The sequence below is a fragment of the Lynx canadensis genome, chromosome D2 (genome assembly GCF_007474595.2).
Source record: "Lynx canadensis isolate LIC74 chromosome D2, mLynCan4.pri.v2, whole genome shotgun sequence".
Lineage (NCBI taxonomy): Eukaryota > Metazoa > Chordata > Mammalia > Carnivora > Felidae > Lynx > Lynx canadensis.
In genome coordinates this window covers 39,626,993-39,647,258 of record NC_044313.2, presented here as the reverse complement: position 1 = coordinate 39,647,258, position 20,266 = coordinate 39,626,993, and the positions used below count along the sequence as shown (strand labels likewise).

General features: G+C 39.1%; 1 protein-coding gene across 7 annotated transcripts in view; it reads left to right on the top strand.

The window, feature by feature from the left end:
* The first annotated feature begins 2,397 nt into the window (after positions 1-2,397).
* The window catches only part of MARCHF8 (membrane associated ring-CH-type finger 8), a 135,816-nt gene continuing 117,947 nt past the window's right edge, over positions 2,398-20,266 (top strand). For 5 of the 7 annotated variants that reach the window (XM_030334926.1, XM_030334923.1, XM_030334925.1 and 2 more), the window contains exon 1: positions 2,528-3,062. The gene's annotated coding sequence lies outside the window, so the exon portion shown is untranslated. The other 2 variants (XM_030334921.1, XM_030334927.1) reach the window with 2 other exon arrangements.

The window sequence follows — 20,266 nt, the reverse complement described above, 5'->3', positions numbered from 1 at the left end:
AGTAAATGACAGTTCCATTTTTTTTGGTTGCACAGGCCAAAAACCTTGGAGTTCCTTCACTCTGTTCTCTTAGTATACATCTAATCAATCTGAATATCTCATTGGTCCTACTTTGGAATATACCAAACACTATGTGAAGCAAAATTGTCATTTAGCATAGCATAGGAAGGCCAAAATCAAAGAATAAACAGATATAGTGAAACCACATTGTTATGGTTATTAATAAAAAGGAAAGGCATTTACACTTGGAATCAGGAAACAGAATTCAAGACTGGCTCTACCACATCATAGCTCTGTAACACCTTAGCAGGTTATTATTCACCTCTTTCTATGTTTGCAAATCCCCTGTTATTCCTTACATTCATCATTCTAGTGAGAACACTAGTACACCCACTGTGTTGCATGATATGCTGTTACAGAGTCGTATATAATTAAAGTATATCTTATCCTACTTACCAATGTATTTTGTTTGCCAGGAGACCCTAACTGAAAAACTAGAAATGGTTAGATATGTTCAGCCATTTGGTGAGGACTTCGTTCTTTCCCACATACTCTCAGAGAGGGTAGGCAATTTCCTTCCCCATGTGGGCTGGAGCAGTAGAGAGCCCAGTAGTATATACCAGGAATCCCCATCACCACAAACAGGATGTGGAATTAACCTGCTGTCATAAAGCCAGTACACCCCTTGGGGTGAGTACCTGGTACCCATGAACAGTTGCCTTATTGGTAGCCATCCATTCTAAGTGCAAAGATTTCTTTTTGGTTGTGCTTGGTTTCCTTGCTGACAATGATCAACTCCAGTCCAGGTGGCGAGAATCCAGACCCAGGACCTGAACAAGTTCAAGTTGTCATTTCTCATTCCCTCAGGACTCTGACCTCCTCTATCACTACCCTGTTGCCAAAGGTCATATATGGTTAACATTTATTGAGCACTGTATGTATTGGCCACTTTAAAGAAAGGTGCCAGCATTATTTCATTTCATCTTCATAACGATTCAGTAGATACTATCTTTTAAGTAGATGAAGAGGTTCAGAAAGGTTAAGTAAATTGCCTAGATAGTATGGCTGAGCCAGGACTCATCCTAGCATTGTTTCCATGAGTTCTGCCTAACTGCAGATCCCTCTGGGTCTATGAAGGGTCTTTGCCACTTCCTACAGATTCACATTGATAGGTTAACCAACTTTTTTGCTTCTCCAGCATGGTCTAGGCATAAGGTATACCACTGAAAGATACTATCCTGCCTTCACAGAACATTTGCTGCCAGAAGCAGCAGAAAAAGTCAAGCAGGCTGTGGCAACTGGACTTGTAACCTGTTTTCCATAGTAAAAGATGAGTATGGAGAAAAACTCATCACTGTATTTTCTACTATTTGTATTATTGCATTCTAGGTGTGTTAAAGAAGAGGATACTTGACCTTGTACTGACCTGGAGGATATTTTGAGCCCACTGTTCTGACCCTGTCAATTTGCTCTTAGCCAGGTATGCAAAGTGATCAGGATTGTATGGAGGAGTTAATTATGCATTAGATCACTCCTGGACAACAGAACAATTCTGAAATATTTGAAGGTATTTGCGAATAAGTCACTCATGAATTTACGAAGAAATTGTACAAATTATTAGTCTCTTAGGCAATTAATAGTGAATACTCTGGGAGAAATTGCCAGTGGCTGAAACTTTATTTATGTAAAGTCTGATGTAGGAAAACGACTTGGTAGAAATAGTTACTAAAGACAAAGTAAAAGCTATAATCAGGAAAGTCTGATGTGGACAAAGTTGAATGCTGAATAAAATGCTTATTTGGATGTTTGTATTTACACATACCAAGTCTGAGCCTCATGAAAATTATAGTACAATAGAATTTAAAATAAAAGTTGAAAGTCCCACAAGCCTTCCTCACACCCTTTGTTTGATGGGGGTGAGGATGGAGTACGCTGTGGAATACGCTGTGGAATAGCCATTCACTCCAGATTAAGGAGCGAAAGCAAACCAAAGAGCTCGTTAGGGTAAACAAAACTATTATTGCCTATGCTCTTCTGGGCATTCGTCTGCTACCGTTACCTAAGGTAGTATTTTCATTTTTCCCTCCAATTTCAACATCAGAATACCGGACTGAATTCCCTTCTCCTTTCAACGGACTAATAACATACGCGGTCAAGCCCAGGGGTCACAAGGGACGAAGCCGGAGTGGTGGGGGGGCTTCCCTCTTCCGCGTCCGGACTGGGGAGGACGCGCCGGGTCTTGCCCCCACACCGCTGTGAGACCAGAAGAGCGCAGAAGATCCGCTCCACCGCCGCTGCCGCCCACCCCTTAGCGCGCCGTCGTTGCCGGGCAACACCTCCACAACTCCGCCCCTTGGCGGACACGTGACGCGCGTGTCACGTGACGGGCCAGCGGCGTCCTCCCGCAGAGGGGTGTAAACAGGCCCGGTGGTGGCCGAGCTGCGGCCCTGCTGTGTCCTGGTGTCCGGCATGCTTCAGGCGAGGCGGGGCGGCCCAGCCGCGAGCTCAGCGCCCACCTGAGGTAACCCTTGCGGCCTTGGGACGGGCGTACCTTACGCCGCGCGCAGTCGCTGCTGCCCGCCGCCGACGAGGCCGGCCGAGCCCAGGACCCCGGCAGGGGGTGTGGCTGCCGGCGGTGCCGTCCGCGACAGGTGGGTTGGGCGGGGGCGGCCGCCGAGGCCCAAGCTCTGCACGGCTCTGGGTCGCGGCCTCGGCGCGGAGCCGGCCGAAAAGTGGCAGCGACCCCGGGCTGTGGGCCCTTCCGCCCCGGCTGCTCGAGGCTTCCCGAGGCTACTCTCCGGGCCGCGCCGAACCGAGGGCCGCAGGATCCGTGGGGGGCGCTGAGGACCCCGGGCTGCCAGCGTGGAGTCCCAGTTGAAGCCTGGCCTGGCCCTTGCGGGCTGTGAGACCTTGGCCAAGTCAGCCTCAGCCCTCGCCCTGGCCTGAGTTTCCACATCTGTAATGAATGTCTGGACTAGATGATCTGTGAGGACCTGCCACTTCTGACGTGTGTGATCTCGAGACACCCGCATACTTTGGAAGCTGCCAGAGGGAACACTTAGGTAGATATTTGTCTTTTAATTGCTAAGTTCCTGTTTGTCTTTAAATTTTCCACCTGACGTGATTTGGATTCTTACTCACCTGGGTGGTTTTTAATAGAAAAGTTACTAGACAAAGTCGTAATGGTTTATGTTACTGCGTTTTTTTTTTCAGGCGTTTTTGATGCAACGGACCCTTTTTTGAACCTCTTCTGGAAGCCCAGTTAGTTAAAAAAAAAAAAAAAAAAGATAAAAACGAAACCTTTTTTCTGCTTCGCTGTCTTCCTGTTCCACTGCACCACCTCTAAGGGCCCCCAGGGATCACAGGTTGAGAAGTATTGGTATACTGTTGGGGAAATGTTTTGAGTGTTAATTTGGTAGGCTCTGGATGGATCTTTGGCTTATGTGGAGTTTTCTATTATTTTTCCTTCGATTTTGTTCGACTGTATGTCATGCAGTTAGAGAGACAATTAGTATATTCCTCATATAGATTTGGGAAAGGCCCCCCCAAATTTCCAATGGACGTTTCCCTTTCCATCTTTTCTTGCATTCCAGGCCCAAGGCAAGTAAGTGTGTGTTTATAATAGTGAGACCTTATGCGCATTGCTCGTTGTTGCTCAGGTGTAGAATGGGAGCGGAAGGCTTTTTTTTTTTTTTTTTTTTTTCCAAGACTTTTTTTTTTAGACCCAACTGAATGGATTAGGACATTACCTCTGAAAAATACAAAAGTTGAGAGGGTACATGACTTAAAATCGTAGAGTCATGGAATGATATGAATGTATTACAAATTTTGAAACCCTGGAGCAAGAGAATTTTGGATTTTGAGAGAACTGAGTTTAGGAGAAAAGGAGGTCATGTTTCATATGGTGCGTGAACATATAAATAGAATATGAAGGGGTGGTCGGTAGACCAAAAATTATAAGGATGATTTTGTTTAAGAGAAATGCTTACTTTTTTGGATTGTTGTTTTCAAGGACTGGGATTGATGAGAGATTTACTGAAACTTGAAGTTTTATATTGAAAGAGGAAAACCATAAACTTTTACAAGTTGTCCACTTGGTGCTTCTGTGAAGTGAGCAAGATTGGAGGTTGAATGGACTATGAATGGAACCCAAGGTGACCTAGCAGAATATGTTTTCTCTTTTCAGAGTAGACCTACTTCCTTGATCTTTGGTGTAGGTCTAGGTAGGTTACTTCTTTCCATCGGGGCTCAGTTTCTACCACAAAGTGAGGAAATTGGATTGATTACTGCTTCATTTTTTTTGGCTTCAATTAGGGTTGCCAGATGAAATACAGCTAACCTAGTTTAAATTTTAATTTCAGATTAACAATGAATAAGTTTTTAGTATAAATATTTCATAAGGCATGCGTTACTAAAAAAAAAAAAGCATTGTTTATTTGAAGTTCAAGTTTAACTGGGCTTACTGCATTTTTATTTGCTAAATCTGGCGGCAGCCCTCCTTCCAACATTTTTTGTCTTCTTTAACTTAGCTCCAGGAAGGAATTATAGATGCATAGACAGAAATGAATTGATTCAACCAGTTAAGACTCCCTATTTGTTATCCAGCAGTAGTGCCTAGTTTTTGAGAAACAGCTGTTTCACTTGTGGTCTCCATCCCCCCCCAAGCTCCATCCCCCCCTCCCCCCCCCCCCCCCCCCCGTACGTCCCTTTTCTGCCCTAAGCACATAATGTCTAGGTTTATACTTTTTGTAGGAAACAATTTAAATATCTGAAAGCAAAAAAATAAAAGTTGTCAAAATTTCTAAAAGTAACAAATTTAGGTCATGAAATAGCATGCACTATTTTTTTTTTCTATAAAAGATAGAACTCTACCTGTTCTCCAGTTACATGATTGACTTCAAGACGTGTTCTAAGGCAGTGGACTGTTCAGGAAGTTCTTACGCCTCTGATTTGGCCCCCTGTGATTATGGAATGTTAATCAGTATATGCACTATAAACATTTTATATTTTAACCGACCATTGTTAATCTTATCTTTGCTATATTTTGAAGAGTTTCAATGTTGAAATTCTTTTTCAAGGAGTATAATTATTTAATTCCTCAGTTTTTGAGAATTTTAAAGAAGACTAGGCCAGATCTTTACTCACCTCATCCTGAAATTCCTGAATTTTCAGATTCATTCATTCATTCGTTCAATAGTCAACAAAAAACTGAGTGCCTTCTATGAGCAGACTGATGTAATCAGTGTTTTGAATCTTCAGGTACTTATCTTTGACAGAGGAGCTAAATCACATGCATTCCAGGGATAATGTGATGAGGGCCTTGAAGTGATACAAATACTATGGAAATTGAGAGGAGGATGTGCACGCATAAGGCTGATGGATTGAATGGCAGAACCTCCTAGAGGAGATGGTATTTAATCCAGATTGCTGTGGTAAAGGTGGGATCAGGAAGACAGGCTGACAGAAAGGTAGGGAGAAGCAGGAAAAGGCAGAGAATCCATCTTTTCTGTTCTACAAAGCATACACTTCATTGGATTAAAAATAATTGATGATCTTGTTTATATGTAGTTTTTGGTTCACTACGATACTCCTCATCTGCATGAAGTATATTGGGATGAAACTTCTTCAGTGTGTGTCTATATTAGAGAGATATTCAGATATTAGTGTGGCTCTCTGAAAAAAATGTTTATGAAATACTTCACAATACAGAAATAAGTAATTTGCATATACAAAGCTCAAAAAATGGAATATTACCAATACCATTGAAACTGTGTGCCTTTTCCTGATTAGACACCTCCCCTTCCATCCCTTTGGAAGTAACCACCAGACTGAATTCTACCATTTCTTTGCTTTTCTTCATAAACTTATTTTATGTGTATACACCCCCCAGAACGTTTACTTTTGAATGTTTTTGAACTTTATATAAATGGCATTGTAGTATGTGGATTTTTTTCTGCGTCTTTTCCACTTAGGTTTCTATGTTTCATTCATGTTTTTTCCCCCAAGTTTCTTTTTTAAAAAAATTTTTTTTTCAACGTTTATTTATTTTTGGGACAGAGAGAGACAGAGCATGAACGGGGGAGGGGCAGAGAGAGAGGGAGACACAGAATCGGAAACAGGCTCCAGGCTCTGAGCCATCAGCCCAGAGCCTGACGCGGGGCTCGAACTCACGGACCGCGAGATCGTGACCTGGCTGAAGTCGGACGCTTAACCGACTGCGCCACCCAGGCGCCCCCCCCCCAAGTTTCCACCCATGCTAGTTTTTACCAAGTGTAAGCGTTTTGCTGAGGTAAACACCTGTGATTGGGATTGTTGCTTGTAGGGTATGGGCCTCTGTAATTTTCCAAGTATTGCCAAATTACTTTCCCTTGTAGTTGTGCTGTTTTACTTTCCTACCCTCATTGTATGAGAGTTCCTACTGATACCCTATCCACATGCTCTCTAGTGTTTACTATGAGCAAATCATATATCTAATAATAAATTTCTAATGGGAGTGTGTAAGGAAGTCTTACACCTCAACAATAAAAGAAGAACTCAATTTAAAAACAAAGGATTTGAATAGACATTTCTTCCGACAAGGCATACAAATGACCAATAAGCACCCAAAAAATAGCTTGATCTCATTAGCCACCAGGGAAATGCAAATCAATATCACAGTAAATTACTGTGTTGTACCCACTGGGATGACTATAATCTAAAAGACAGATAATAACAGGTGTTGTAGAGATTGTGGAGAGACTGGAATCTTCATACTCTGTTATTGGGAATGGAAAGGGATGTAGCTCCCTTGGGAAACAGTCTAGTAGTTCCTTAAACAGCTGAACACAGGGAGAGCAAATGACATAGCAACCCCACTCCTAGGTTTATACTCAAAGAAAAATGAGAATATATATTCACACCAAAACTTGTATGCAAATGTTTACAGTATCAGTATGCATAGTAGCCAAAAATAAAAGTAACTTAAATGTATACCAGTTGATAAATGGATAAATAAATTGTGGTTTATACATACAGTGGAATGTTACTCAACCATTAAAAGGAACGAAGTACAGATTCATGCTACAACATACATAAACTTTGAAGACATTATGGTAAATAATAAAAGCCAGTCACAAAAGGCCACGTTATTTTGTGGCTATGTTTATATGAAATGTCCAGAATACACAAATCTATAGAGTCAGAAAATAGATTGGTGATTGCCCAGATCTGGGCATTTGGGGTGGGGGAAGAAGGAAGACTTGCTGCATAATGGATTTCTTTTATGATGATCAGTGTCCTAAAATTGATTGTGGTGGTGGTTGCACAATTTTGTGAGTATGCTAAAAGCCATTGAATTGTACACCTAAAAAAGTCATTGGTGGAAAGAAAGATATTGAAATAAAACACAAAAAAGGTTGCCATGTTGTGAACAGCCCTAAGGAGAGGCCCATGCAATAAAGGATCAAGGCTTGGCCACAGCCTCATGAACTTAGAAGCAAATTCCTCCTTCCTTCCTTTTATATAGAGCCAAGCCTTCAGATGATCCTATAGCCTGGCCAACATTTTTTTTTCTTTCCAAGATTTTCTTTAAATTCAAGTTAACATATAGTGTAGTATTGGTTTCAGGAGTAGAATTTAGTGATTCATCCCCTACGAATCATCCTCAGTGCTCATCCCAACAAGTGCCCTCCTTAATGTCCATCACTCATTTAGCCCATACTCCCACCCACAACCCCTCAAGCAACCCTCAGTTCTCTATAGTTAAGAGTCTCTTATGGTTTGCCTCCCTCTCTATTTTTGTTTTATTTTGTTTTTCCTTCCCTTTCCTTGTGGTCATCTCTTTTGTTTCTTAAATTCTACATATGAGTGAAATAATATGGCATTTGTCTTTCTCTGACTTCTTTCATTTAGCATAATACACTCTAGTTCCATCCCATCTCATTGCAAATGGCAAGATCTCATTCTTTTTGATGGCTGAGTAATATTGTATATATATATATACCGCACCTTCTTTATCCATTATCAATTGATGGACATTTGGGCTCTTTCCATAATTTGGCTATTGTTGATAGTGCTGCTATAAACATTGGGGTGCATATGCCTCTTCAAATCAGTGTGTTTATATCCTTTGGATAAATACCTGGTAGTGCAATTGCTAGGTGGTAACTTTCTGAGGAACCTCCAGACTTCCAGAGTAGCTACATCAGTTTGCATTCCCACCAACAGTGCAAGAGGGTTCCCCTTTCTCCGCATCTTTGCCAACATCTGTTGTTTGCTGAGTTGTTAATTTTAGCCATTCTGACAGGTGTGAGATGGTATCTCATTGTGGTTTTGATTTGTATTTTCCTGATGATGATGTTAAACATTTTTTCATGTGTCTGTTAGTCATGTGTATGTCTTTGGAGAAATGTCTGTTTATGTCTTCTGCCCCTTTCTTAACTGGATTATCTATTTTTTGGGTGTTAAGTTTGGTAAGTTCTTTATAGATTTTGGGTACTAACCCTTTATCTGATATGGCATTTGCAAATATCTTCTCCCATCTGTAGGTTGCCCTTTTGTTTTGTTTTGTTTTCGTTTTGTTGATTGTTTCCTTCGCTGTGCAGAAACTTTTTATCTTGATGAAGTCCCAATAGTTCATTTTTGCTTTTGTTTCCCTTGCCTCCAGACATGTCTAGTAAGAAGTTGCTCCACTACCCAGCAGTTTTGACTGCAGCCTCACGCAAACCATGAGCTAAGCTGTCTAAATTCCTGACCCATACTAATTGTTAGATAGTAAATGTTTATTGTTTTAAATGAGTTTTGGGGTACTTTGTTTTGTGCACAGTAAATAATACGTGGGCAGTGATTTTGCATTATGTGTTGCCTTTCATTTTGGTGTTGTGGAAAGCTGTGATGGTTAAATTAATAAACCATAATGGACTCTTTTTTATCATCATTTTGTTAACCACAACTTGTGACTAAGAGTAATTAGTACATTTCTTTTTTTTTTTTTTATTTTTTTTTTTATTTTTGGGACAGAGAGAGACAGAGCATGAACAGGGGAGGGGCAGAGAGAGAGGGAGACACAGAATCGGAAACAGGCTCCAGGCTCCGAGCCATCAGCCCAGAGCCCGACGCGGGGCTCGAACTCACGGACCGCGAGATCGTGACCTGGCTGATGTCGGACGCTTAACCGACTGCGCCACCCAGGCGCCCCAGTACATTTCTTTAAAAAAATTTTTTTTAATGTTTATTTTTTTTTATTTTTTTATTTTATTATTTTTTTTTAACATTTATTTATTTTTGGGACAGAGAGAGACAGAGCATGAATGGGGGAGGGGCAGAGAGAGAGGGAGACACAGAATCGGAAACAGGCTCCAGGCTCTGAGCCATCAGCCCAGAGCCCGACGCGGGGCTCGAACTCATGGACTGCGAGATCGTGACCTGGCTGAAGTCGGACGCTTAATCGACTGCGCCACCCAGGCGCCCCAAATGTTTATTATTTTTGAGAGAGAGAGAGAGACAGAGAGAGATGGAGAGCAAGCAGGGGAGGGGCAGACAGAGAGGGAGACACAGAATCCGAAGCAGGCTCCAGGTTCTGAGCTGTCAGCACAGAGCCCGACGCAGGGCTTGAACTCACAGACTGCAAAATCATGACCTGAGCTGAAGTCACTTAACCGACTGAGCCACCCAGGCGCCCCAAGGGTAATACATTTCTTGAGATATCCTCTAAATTATTGGGGGGGGGGGAGGAATTTATGCTTAGAATAGTTTAAATTTGTTTTATTACAGTTTTCTTGTTTTATTATAATTCCCAAACTTTATAATCCTATGTGATAAATTAAGAATCTTTATCAACTAGGACAGGGCACTTCCAAACCATATATCAGTACAGAGTATTTCTCATATTGTCATGATCTTCTGGTAACCATTTTATAAAAATTATGGGTGGTATTAATATATTTTAGGCAGATTTGTTTTTATTATTTATGGCTTTAGAAAAGCACTCAAAAAAATAGTTATTGAGGCAAACTTGAGTTCCCTAGAAGCAGCCTCAGTTTACTGAAACCATATGAAAGGAGGTTGAAGAAGACTTTTTTTCTTTTCCTTTGAATATTTCTGAATTTCAGTTGAAGAAAGATTGTTTGACTGTATGGGTAAGGAATTCACAGTGGGTTTTGAAATTTTATTTTATTTTTATTTTATTTTATTTTATTTTATTTTATTTTATTTTATTTTATTTTATTTTATTTTATTCTATTCTATTCTATTCTATTCTATTCTATTCTATTCTATTCTATTCTATGCTTATTTGTTTTTCGAGAGAGAGAGAGCATGCGCAGTGCAGGGACAGAGAGAGGGAGAAAGAGAGAGAGAGAATCTCAAGCAGTCTCTGCACTGTAAGCACCAAGCCTGATAAGGGGCTCAAACTCACAAACTGTGAGATCATGACCTGAGCTGAAACCAAGAGTTGGACCCTTAACCAACTGATCCACCCAGACACCCCTGAAATTTGATTTTTAAAAATAATTACATGTATAAAAAAATTTTAAGGATTCGCTGCTCTTTATTTTTCTTACTTTTTAAAAAAATATAAAAGATGTAGGGGCGCCTGGGTGGCGCAGTCGGTTAAGCATCCGACTTCAGCCAGGTCACGATCTCGCGGTCTGTGAGTTTGAGCCCCGCGTCAGGCTCTGGGCTGATGGCTCGGAGCCTGGAGCCTGTTTCCGATTCTGTGTCTCCCTCTCTCTCTGCCCCTCCCCTGTTCATGCTCTGTCTCTCTCTGTCCCAAAAATAAACGTTGAAAAAAAAATAAAAAAAAAAGATGTATATTTATTAATATACAAGTATATCTGAAATATTATACGAAGAAAACAGACCACAGAATTTTTCCCTCAAAAGTTTTATAGTTTTAGCTCTTATAGTAGGTCTATGATCTATTTTTAGGGGAAGGGTATGTGCTATGAGATAGGGGTCTAGATTTATTACTTTTCTTTATGAATTCACAGCTGTTTTAGTATCATTTATTGAAAAGATTATCCTTTCCCTATTGAATTTCTTGTCCTTTCTCCAGCCTTTGCCCATTGAATTATCTTGCCATTTTTTGTTGGAAATCAACTGATGGTATATGTGTGAATCTACTTTTGGACTCACTCTTCTGTTGATTTGTAGATCTGTCCTTATGTCAATACTGTACTGCTTTTCTTACTGTGGCTGTGTGGTTTGAAATTGGTTAGTATAAATCCTTTACCTTTGTTTTTTATTTTCAAAGATCTGTTTCAAAGGATTATTTTTAGTTTTGTAGTGTACATGTTCTATACATATTTTGTCAAATTTTTATCTTAATATTTTGTTTTTGATATTATAAATGAGATTGAAATTATTTTCCACTTGTTTATTGCCAATATGTAGAAATACAGTTGGTTTTGTATATTACCTTTATATCTGGTAGACTTTCTAAATTCACTTACTACTTCTAGTAGTCTTTTGGTTACTTTTTAAAGAATTTTCTACAACTTTTCTTTCTACAACTTTTCTTTCTACAACTATTTCTTTCTCCCTGCCTGCTTGCCTTCTTTTTTTCCTTAATTTCTTTCTTTGGCCCATTACATTGTCTAGAATCTCAAATCCAACATTATGATAGAAGTGGTAAGGACATTCATGTTGTGGTCCTAGTCTGATGGAGAAAGCCTTCAGTCATATGAATGATACGAAAAGCATTCATGATAAAAATTTTTGAATGTTAAATTAGACTTAAGAAAAATTAAAAGCTTCTTCACTTTAAAAGACACTGCTAGGAAAAATACAAGATCTGCTACAGAATGGGAGCAAATATTTGCAATTCATATGTCCGACAAATTATCCAGTGTGTATAAAGAACCTCTACGAATCATTAATAAGAAGGCAGACAACTCAAATTATAAAATTGATAAAAGATTTGGACAGACACTTCACAAAGGCCGATATTTGAATTTACAATAGGCACGTTTTAAAATTCTCAGTATATTTAGGGAGGTGCAAATCAAAATTATAAACAACTCTTTGCCTACAATAATGCTTAAAATTGAAGACATTGATGATATCAAGGCTTGGTGAAGATGTAGAGCAACCGGAACTTACCTAAATTGTTAGGAGTGTATCGTGATATAGGCACTTTGGAAGACAGTGTCACAGTTTCCTGTTAACTTAAACATATACTTGTGGGATAACCCGGAATTCCACCCCCGGTTATAAAATAAAAGGTTATGTCACAAATGGTGTAATGACAATGTTTAGAGATCAAAGCTGGAAATTATTCCAAATGTCTGTCAACCATTAGACAATGGAACACTATTCCACAGTAAGAATGGAAATACTGATAATATCACGGCATGAAATTGGAAAACATTTTGCTGAGCAAAAGAAGCCAGGCACGAAAGAGTACATACTGGAGAATTTCATTCATCTTAGAGCCAGCAAAATTAATGTATAATAAAGGAGATTAGTAATTGCCTTGGGTCAGAGTGGGAAGAACTGACTGCAGAGGAGAAAGGGGATTTTTTTGCAATGATAGAAATATTCTCTCTGAATTTTAAGTGGTTTGTGGTTACACTAGATTCGTCAAAACTTTTCTAGCATTACATTTAAAACGGGTGTATTTTAGGTAAGTTGTGGCTCAATACAGTTGACTTAAAAAAGCAAGGTGTAAAGAGCATTTATAGAATAAGCATTTATGTGTTGTATACAGTAATTTTATGCATAATTTTTAAATGTATGTGTACACACATGCATAAGAAGTGTCTAGAAGGATGTTCAGCAAATTGTTACTGATTATGTCTACATGGTGGGATTTTAAGAGATATTGAAAATATGATTGGACTTTCTTATATTTGAATAATTTTTTTTTCAATGAACATGTTTTGACAAAAGCAAAAAAAAAATTGTGTTTTGGTTATCTGGAATTTCTATTCTTAGCTGTTTTCATCTTTTAAATATTGAATAAGCATTATAATAATTATGAAACATGTTTAAAACTTAAATACTATTAGTTTGTAATCACCACCAGTTAGGAACAAAATCTTACATTATCTTTGGTGCCCCCTGGTCCCCTTCTCATCCTATCTTTTTACCTCCCCACAGACATAACTGCTACCCTGAACTTGTTTTTATTGTTTCATTTTTTTAATAGTTTTATCACATTTGCATTTCTGTGCTGTGTTGTTTCCGTCTTGGTACCGTTGAATGTAATAACTAGAATCATACTGTGTGTACACTTTCATCACTTGCTTTTTCATCCTGCATAGTGAGACTTGAGACTCACCCATATTTCTGTATGTGGCTGTAGTTCACTGATGTCATTAATGTATTGCATTACATTATATGAATATTCCATAATTTGATCTTTGTACTCTTGGTGAATGGGTTGTCATTTTTTTTCTGTAATGAGCAGTGTTTATGCGAATGTTTTTTTAAGTTTATTTATTTTAATAATCTCTACACCCAATGTGGGGCTTGAACTCACAACCCCGAGATCAAGAGTCACATGCTCTTCGGACTGAACCAGCCAGGTGCCCTGGTTATGTGAACATTGTGTGCATGTCTTTTGGTGCACAAAGGCAGGACTTTCTCTGTATAGTTGGAGGTATAGATTTTAATTAGTGGACTAATGCATTTCTTTAACTTTTGTAGAAGTACTTGTTTTCTATTGCTGTGTAAGAAATTACCACAAACGTAGAATCTTAAACAACACAAATTTATTATCTTGTAGTTCTGTAGATGAGAAGTGTGGTAGGCTTCCCTGGGTTACCTGCTCTGGATCTTACAAGGCTGAAATCAAGTTGGGCACATATATTCGTAATTCATTCAACTCTTTCTCTATTAGTGGATATTTAGTGTGTTCTGATTTTTCTTTTTAAAAATTTTTAAAAAATATTGTTTAAAAATGTTTTGTATTTATTTTGAGAGAGAGAGAGAGAGAGCGAGCGTGCACACACACATATGAATGGGGAGGGGCAGAGAGAGAGGGAAAGAGAATCCCAAGCAGGCTGTGCTGTCAGTGAAGAGCCCTACAAGGAGCTCAGTCTCACACACTGTGAGACCATGGCCTGAGCTGAAATCAGGAGTCAGAAGCCTAACTGATTGAGCCACCTAGACGCCCCTGATTTTTCTCTTTTATAGCAGTGTTGAAGTGACTGTTTTTATATGTATGTCTTTGAACATTCATGGGAAGTATTAGTGTGGTATAGAGTCCTAAAAGTGGAATCGTCTGGTCAATGAGATTTAAATTGTATAGTGGCGGTTGTTGCCCCAATTTTTATTTCAGCCTACACTTCCCCTAATAATGTGTAGGTACCCTTTTTTCCATTCCCTTGCCTGTATTGTCTGTTACCAATTTTCTATATTTTTCTGTATTTTATTTTTATTTAAAAAATTTTTTTAAATTTTTTTTTTATTTTTTTATTTTTGAGAGAGACAAAGTGCGAGTGGGGGAGGGACAGAGAGAGAGGGAGACACAGAATCTGAAATATGCTCCAGGCTCTGAGCTGTCAGCACAGAGCTTAATGCGGCGCTCTAACTCATGAGCTGTGAGATCATGACCTGAGCTGAAGTTGGACCCTCAACTGATTGAGCCGCCTAGGTGCGCCTGTATTTTTCTGTATTTTAAAATTGATGTTTAAGTTTTCATCAAAATACTTAGATATTGTTTAAAAATAGTGAACACAGAGGGCTTATAATGAAAAACAGGTAACTTCTGTTTTCTTTTTTATAATTTTTTTTTCATATAAGTTTGTTTATTTGCTTTGAGAGTAAGCACATGCGGGGGAGGAGCAGAGAGAAGGAGAGACAGAATCCCAAGCAGGCTCTGCGCCATCAGTGCACAGTTCCATGCGGGGCTCAAACTCACAAACTGTGAGATCATGACCTGAGCCGAGATCAAGAGTCCGACACTTAACTGACTGAGCCACCCAGGCGGCCTGGCAACTTCTGTTTTCTTATTTCTATGGTAGTTATCTTCATAGTTCTAAACTTAATGCTTATACACATTATTGATTTATCAGTTTTAGATTATGCATTGCTTTCTTGTTATTTGGATTTGGGCATCTTAAACTCCTCACTTATCTTTTCTGCATTCCAACTATGGCTATATTCCTATTTTTATTGAAATCAGTAGTCAGTGACCACTCTGTTCTATAGAGCCAAGTAGTAGTCTGTGATTGCTTTTTCTTTCTTATGTATCTTTTTAAAGTTACCTCATTTTTCAGTGGCATAACTTTTCATATACACATTCTGTTTATCATGTTCTCTCATATTACCCATATTTTTTCAGTCTCTATAATTTTCTGGAGGTCTTTCCTCCTAGAGCCTTCCATCAGCCTGCTTTAATGTGGACTGGAATTCTCTAGGTCAGTCACTATGTGGGAAACCTTTTTCCAGGCCAGTTTCTCCAGAGAATCATCTTTCTCTCATTGTGTATTGATCTTGGTAATTTAAGCCCTTGCTCCTCAAAATTTAGTTCATAAACCAGTAATGTTGGTATCATCTTAGAGCTTTTTTTTTTTTTTTTTTTTTTTTTTTTTTTTTTTTTTTTTTTTTTTTTTTTTTTTTTTTTTTATATGAAGTTTGTTGACAAATTGGTTTCCATACAACACCCAGTGCTCATCCCAAAAGGTGCCCTCCTCAATACCCATCACCCACCCGCCCCTCCCTCCCACCCCCCATCAACCCTCAGTTTGTTCTCAGTTTTTAACAGTCTCTTATGCTTTGGCTCTCTCCCACTCTAACGTCCTTTTTTTTTTTTTTTTATTTTTTTTTTTTTTCCTTCCCCTCCCCCATGGGTTCCTGTTAAGTTTCTCAGGATCCACATAAGAGTGAAACCATATGGTATCTGTCTTTCTCTGTATGGCTTATTTCACTTAGCATCACACTCTCCAGTTCCATCCACGTTGCTACAAAAGGCCATATTTCATTTTTTCTCATTGCCACGTAGTATTCCATTGTGTATATAAACCACAATTTCTTTATCCATTCATCAGTTGATGGACATTTAGGCTCTTTCCATAATTTGGCTATTGTTGAGAGTGCTGCTATGAACATTGGGGTACAAGTGCCCCTATGCATCAGTACTCCTGTATCCCTTGGATAAATTCCTAGCAGTGCTATTGCTGGGTCATAGGGTAGGTCTATTTTTAATTTTCTGAGGAACCTCCACACTGCTTTCCAGAGCGGCTGCACCAATTTGCATTCCCACCAACAGTGCAAGAGGGTTCCCGTTTCTCCACATCCTCTCCAGCATCTATAGTCTCCTGATTTGTTCATTTTGGCCACTCTGACTGGCGTGAGGTGATACCTGAGTGTGGTTTTGATTTGTATTTCCCTGATAAGGAGCGACGCTGAACATCTTTTCATGTGCCTGTTGGCCATCTGGATGTCTTCTTTAGAGAAGTGTCTATTCATGTTTTCTGCCCATTTCTTCACTGGGTTATTTGTTTTTCGGGTGTGGAGTTTGGTGAGCTCTTTATAGATTTTAGATACTAGCCCTTTGTCCGATATGTCATTTGCAAATATCTTTTCCCATTCCGTTGGTTGCCTTTTAGTTTTGTTGGTTGTTTCCTTTGCTGTGCAGAAGCTTTTTATCTTCATAAGGTCCCAGTAATTCACTTTTGCTTTTAATTCCCTTGCCTTTGGGGATGTGTCGAGTAAGAGATTGCTACGGCTGAGGTCAGAGAGGTCTTTTCCTGCTTTCTCCTCTAAGGTTCTGATGGTTTCCTGTCTCACATTTAGGTCCTTTATCCATTTTGAGTTTATTTTTGTAAATGGTGTGAGAAAGTGGTCTAGTTTCAACCTTCTGCATGTTGCTGTCCAGTTCTCCCAGCACCATTTGTTAAAGAGGCTGTCTTTTTTCCATTGGATGTTCTTTCCTGCTTTGTCAAAGATGAGTTGGCCATATGTTTGTGGGTCTAGTTCTGGGGTTTCTATTCTATTCCATTGGTCTGTGTGTCTGTTTTTGTGCCAATACCATGCTGTCTTGATGATGACAGCTTTGTAGTAGAGGCTGAAGTCTGGGATTGTGATGCCTCCTGCTTTGGTCTTCTTCTTCAAAATTCCTTTGGCTATTCGGGGCCTTTTGTGGTTCCATATGAATTTTAGGATTGCTTGTTCTAGTTTCGAGAAGAATGCTGGTGCAATTTTGATTGGGATTGCATTGAATGTGTAGATAGCTTTGGGTAGTATTGACATTTTGACAATATTTATTTTTCCAATCCATGAGCAGGGAATGTCTTTCCATTTCTTTAAATCTTCTTCAATTGCCTTCATAAGCTTTCTATAGTTTTCAGCATACAGATCCTTTACATCTTTGGTTAGATTTATTCCTAGGTATTTTATGCTTCTTGGTGCAATTGTAAATGGGATCAGTTTCTTTATTTGTCTTTCTGTTGCTTCATTGTTAGTGTATAAGAATGCAACTGATTTCTGGACATTGATTTTGTATCCTGCAACTTTGCTGAATTCATGTATCAGTTCTAGCAGACTTTTGGTGGAGTCTATCGGATTTTCCATGTATAATATCATGTCATCTGCAAAAAGCGAAAGCTTGACTTCATCTTTGCCAATTTTGATGCCTTTGATTTCCTTTTGTTGTCTGATTGCTGATGCTAGAACTTCCAGCACTATGTTAAACAACAACGGTGAGAGTGGGCATCCCTGTCGTGTTCCTGATCTCAGGGAAAAAGCTCTCAGTTTTTCCCCGTTGAGGATGATGTTAGCTGTGGGCTTTTCATAAATGGCTTTTATGATCTTTAAGTATGTTCCTTCTATCCCGACTTTCTCAAGGGTTTTTATTAAGAAAGGGTGCTGGATTTTGTCAAAGGCCTTTTCTGCATCGATTGACAGGATCATATGGTTCTTCTCTTTTTTTTGTTAATGTGATGTATCACGTTGATTGATTTGCGAATGTTGAACCAGCCCTGCATCCCAGGAATGAATCCCACTTGATCATGGTGAATAATTCTTTTTATATGCTGTTGAATTCGATTTGCTAGTATCTTATTGAGAATTTTTGCATCCATATTCATCAGGGATATTGGCCTGTAGTTCTCTTTTTTTACTGGGTCTCTGTCTGGTTTAGGAATCAAAGTAATACTGGCTTCATAGAATGAGTCTGGAAGTTTTCCTTCCCTTTCTATTTCTTGGAATAGCTTGAGAAGGATAGGTATTATCTCTGCTTTAAACGTCTGGTAGAACTCCCCTGGGAAGCCATCTGGTCCTGGACTCTTATTTGTTGGGAGATTTTTGATAACCGATTCAATTTCTTCGCTGGTTATGGGTCTGTTCAAGCTTTCTCTTTCCTCCTGATTGAGTTTTGGAAGAGTGTGGGTGTTTAGGAATTTGTCCATTTCTTCCAGGTTGTCCAATTTGTTGGCATATAATTTTTCATAGTATTCCCTGATAATTGTTTGTATCTCTGAGGGATTGGTTGTAATAATTCCATTTTCATTCATGATTTTATCTATTTGGGTCATCTCCCTTTTCTTTTTGAGAAGCCTGGCTAGAGGTTTGTCAATTTTGTTTATTTTTTCAAAAAACCAACTCTTGGTTTCGTTGATCTGCTCTACAGTTTTTTTAGATTCTATATTGTTTATTTCTGCTCTGATCTTTATTATTTCTCTTCTTCTGCTGGGTTTAGGCTGCCTTTGCTGTTCTGCTTCTATTTCCTTTAGGTGTGCTGTTAGATTTTGTATTTGGGATTTTTCTTGTTTCTTGAGATAGGCCTGGATTGCAATGTATTTTCCTCTCAGGACTGCCTTCGCTGCGTCCCAAAGCGTTTGGATTGTTGTATTTTCATTTTCGTTTGTTTCCATATATTTTTTGATTTCTTCTCTAATTGCCTGGTTGACCCACTCATTCGTTAGTAGGGTGTTCTTTAACCTCCATGCTTTTGGAGGTTTTCCAGACTTTTTCCTGTGGTTGATTTCAAGCTTCATAGCATTGTGGTCTGAAAGTATGCATGGTATAATTTCAATTCTTGTAAACTTATGAAGGGCTGTTTTGTGACCCAGTATATGATCTATCTTGGAGAATGTTCCATGTGCACTCGAGAAGAAAGTATATTCTGTTGCTTTGGGATGCAGAGTTCTAAATATATCTGTCAAGTCCATCTGATCCAGTGTCTCATTCAGGGCCCTTGTTTCTTTATTGACTGTGTGTCTAGATGATCTATCCATTTCTGTAAGTGGGGTGTTAAAGTCCCCTGCAATTACCACATTCTTCTCAATAAGGTTGCTTCTGTTTATGAGTAATTGTTTTATATACTTGGGGGCTCCGGTATTCGGCGCATAGACATTTATAATTGTTAGCTCTTCCTGATGGATAGACCCTGTAACTATTATATAATGTCCTTCTTCATCTCTTGTTACAGCCTTTAATTTAAAGTCTAGTTTGTCTGATATAAGTATGGCTACTCCAGCTTTCTTCTGGCTTCCAGTAGCATGATAAATAGTTCTCCATCCCCTCACTCTGAATCTAAAGGTGTCCTCAGGTCTAAAATGAGTCTCTTGTAGACAGCAAATAGATGGGTCTTGTTTTTTTATCCATTCTGATACCCTATGTCTTTTGGTTGGTGCATTTAATCCGTTTACATTCAGTGTTATTATAGAAAGATACGGGTTTAGAGTCATTGTGATGTCTGTATGTTTTATGCTTGTAGTGATGTCTCTGGTACTTTGTCTCACAGGGTCCCCCTTAGGATCTCTTGTAGGGCTGGTTTAGTGGTGACAAATTCCTTCAGTTTTTGTTTGTTTGGGAAGACCTTTATCTCTCCTTCTATTCTAAATGACAGACTTGCTGGATAAAGGATTCTCGGCTGCATATTTTTGCTATCTAGCACCCTGAAAATCTCGTGCCAATTCTTTCTGGCCTGCCAAGTTTCAAAAGAGAGATCAGTCACGAGTCTTATAGGTCTCCCTTTATATGTGAGGGCACGTTTACCCCTTGCTGCTTTCAGAATTTTCTCTTTATCCTTGTATTTTGCCAGTTTCACTATGATATGTCGTGCAGAAGATCGATTCAAGTTACGTCTGAAGGGAGTTCTCTGTGCCTCTTGGATTTCAATGCCTTTTTCCTTCCCCAGTTCAGGGAAGTTCTCAGCTATTATTTCTTCAAGTACCCCTTCAGCACCTTTCCCTCTCTCTTCCTCCTCTGGGATACCAATTATGCGTATATTATTTCTTTTTAGTGTATCACTTAGTTCTCTAATTTTCCCCTCATACTCCTGGATTTTTTTATCTCTCTTTTTCTCAGCTTCCTCTTTTTCCATAACTTTATCTTCTAG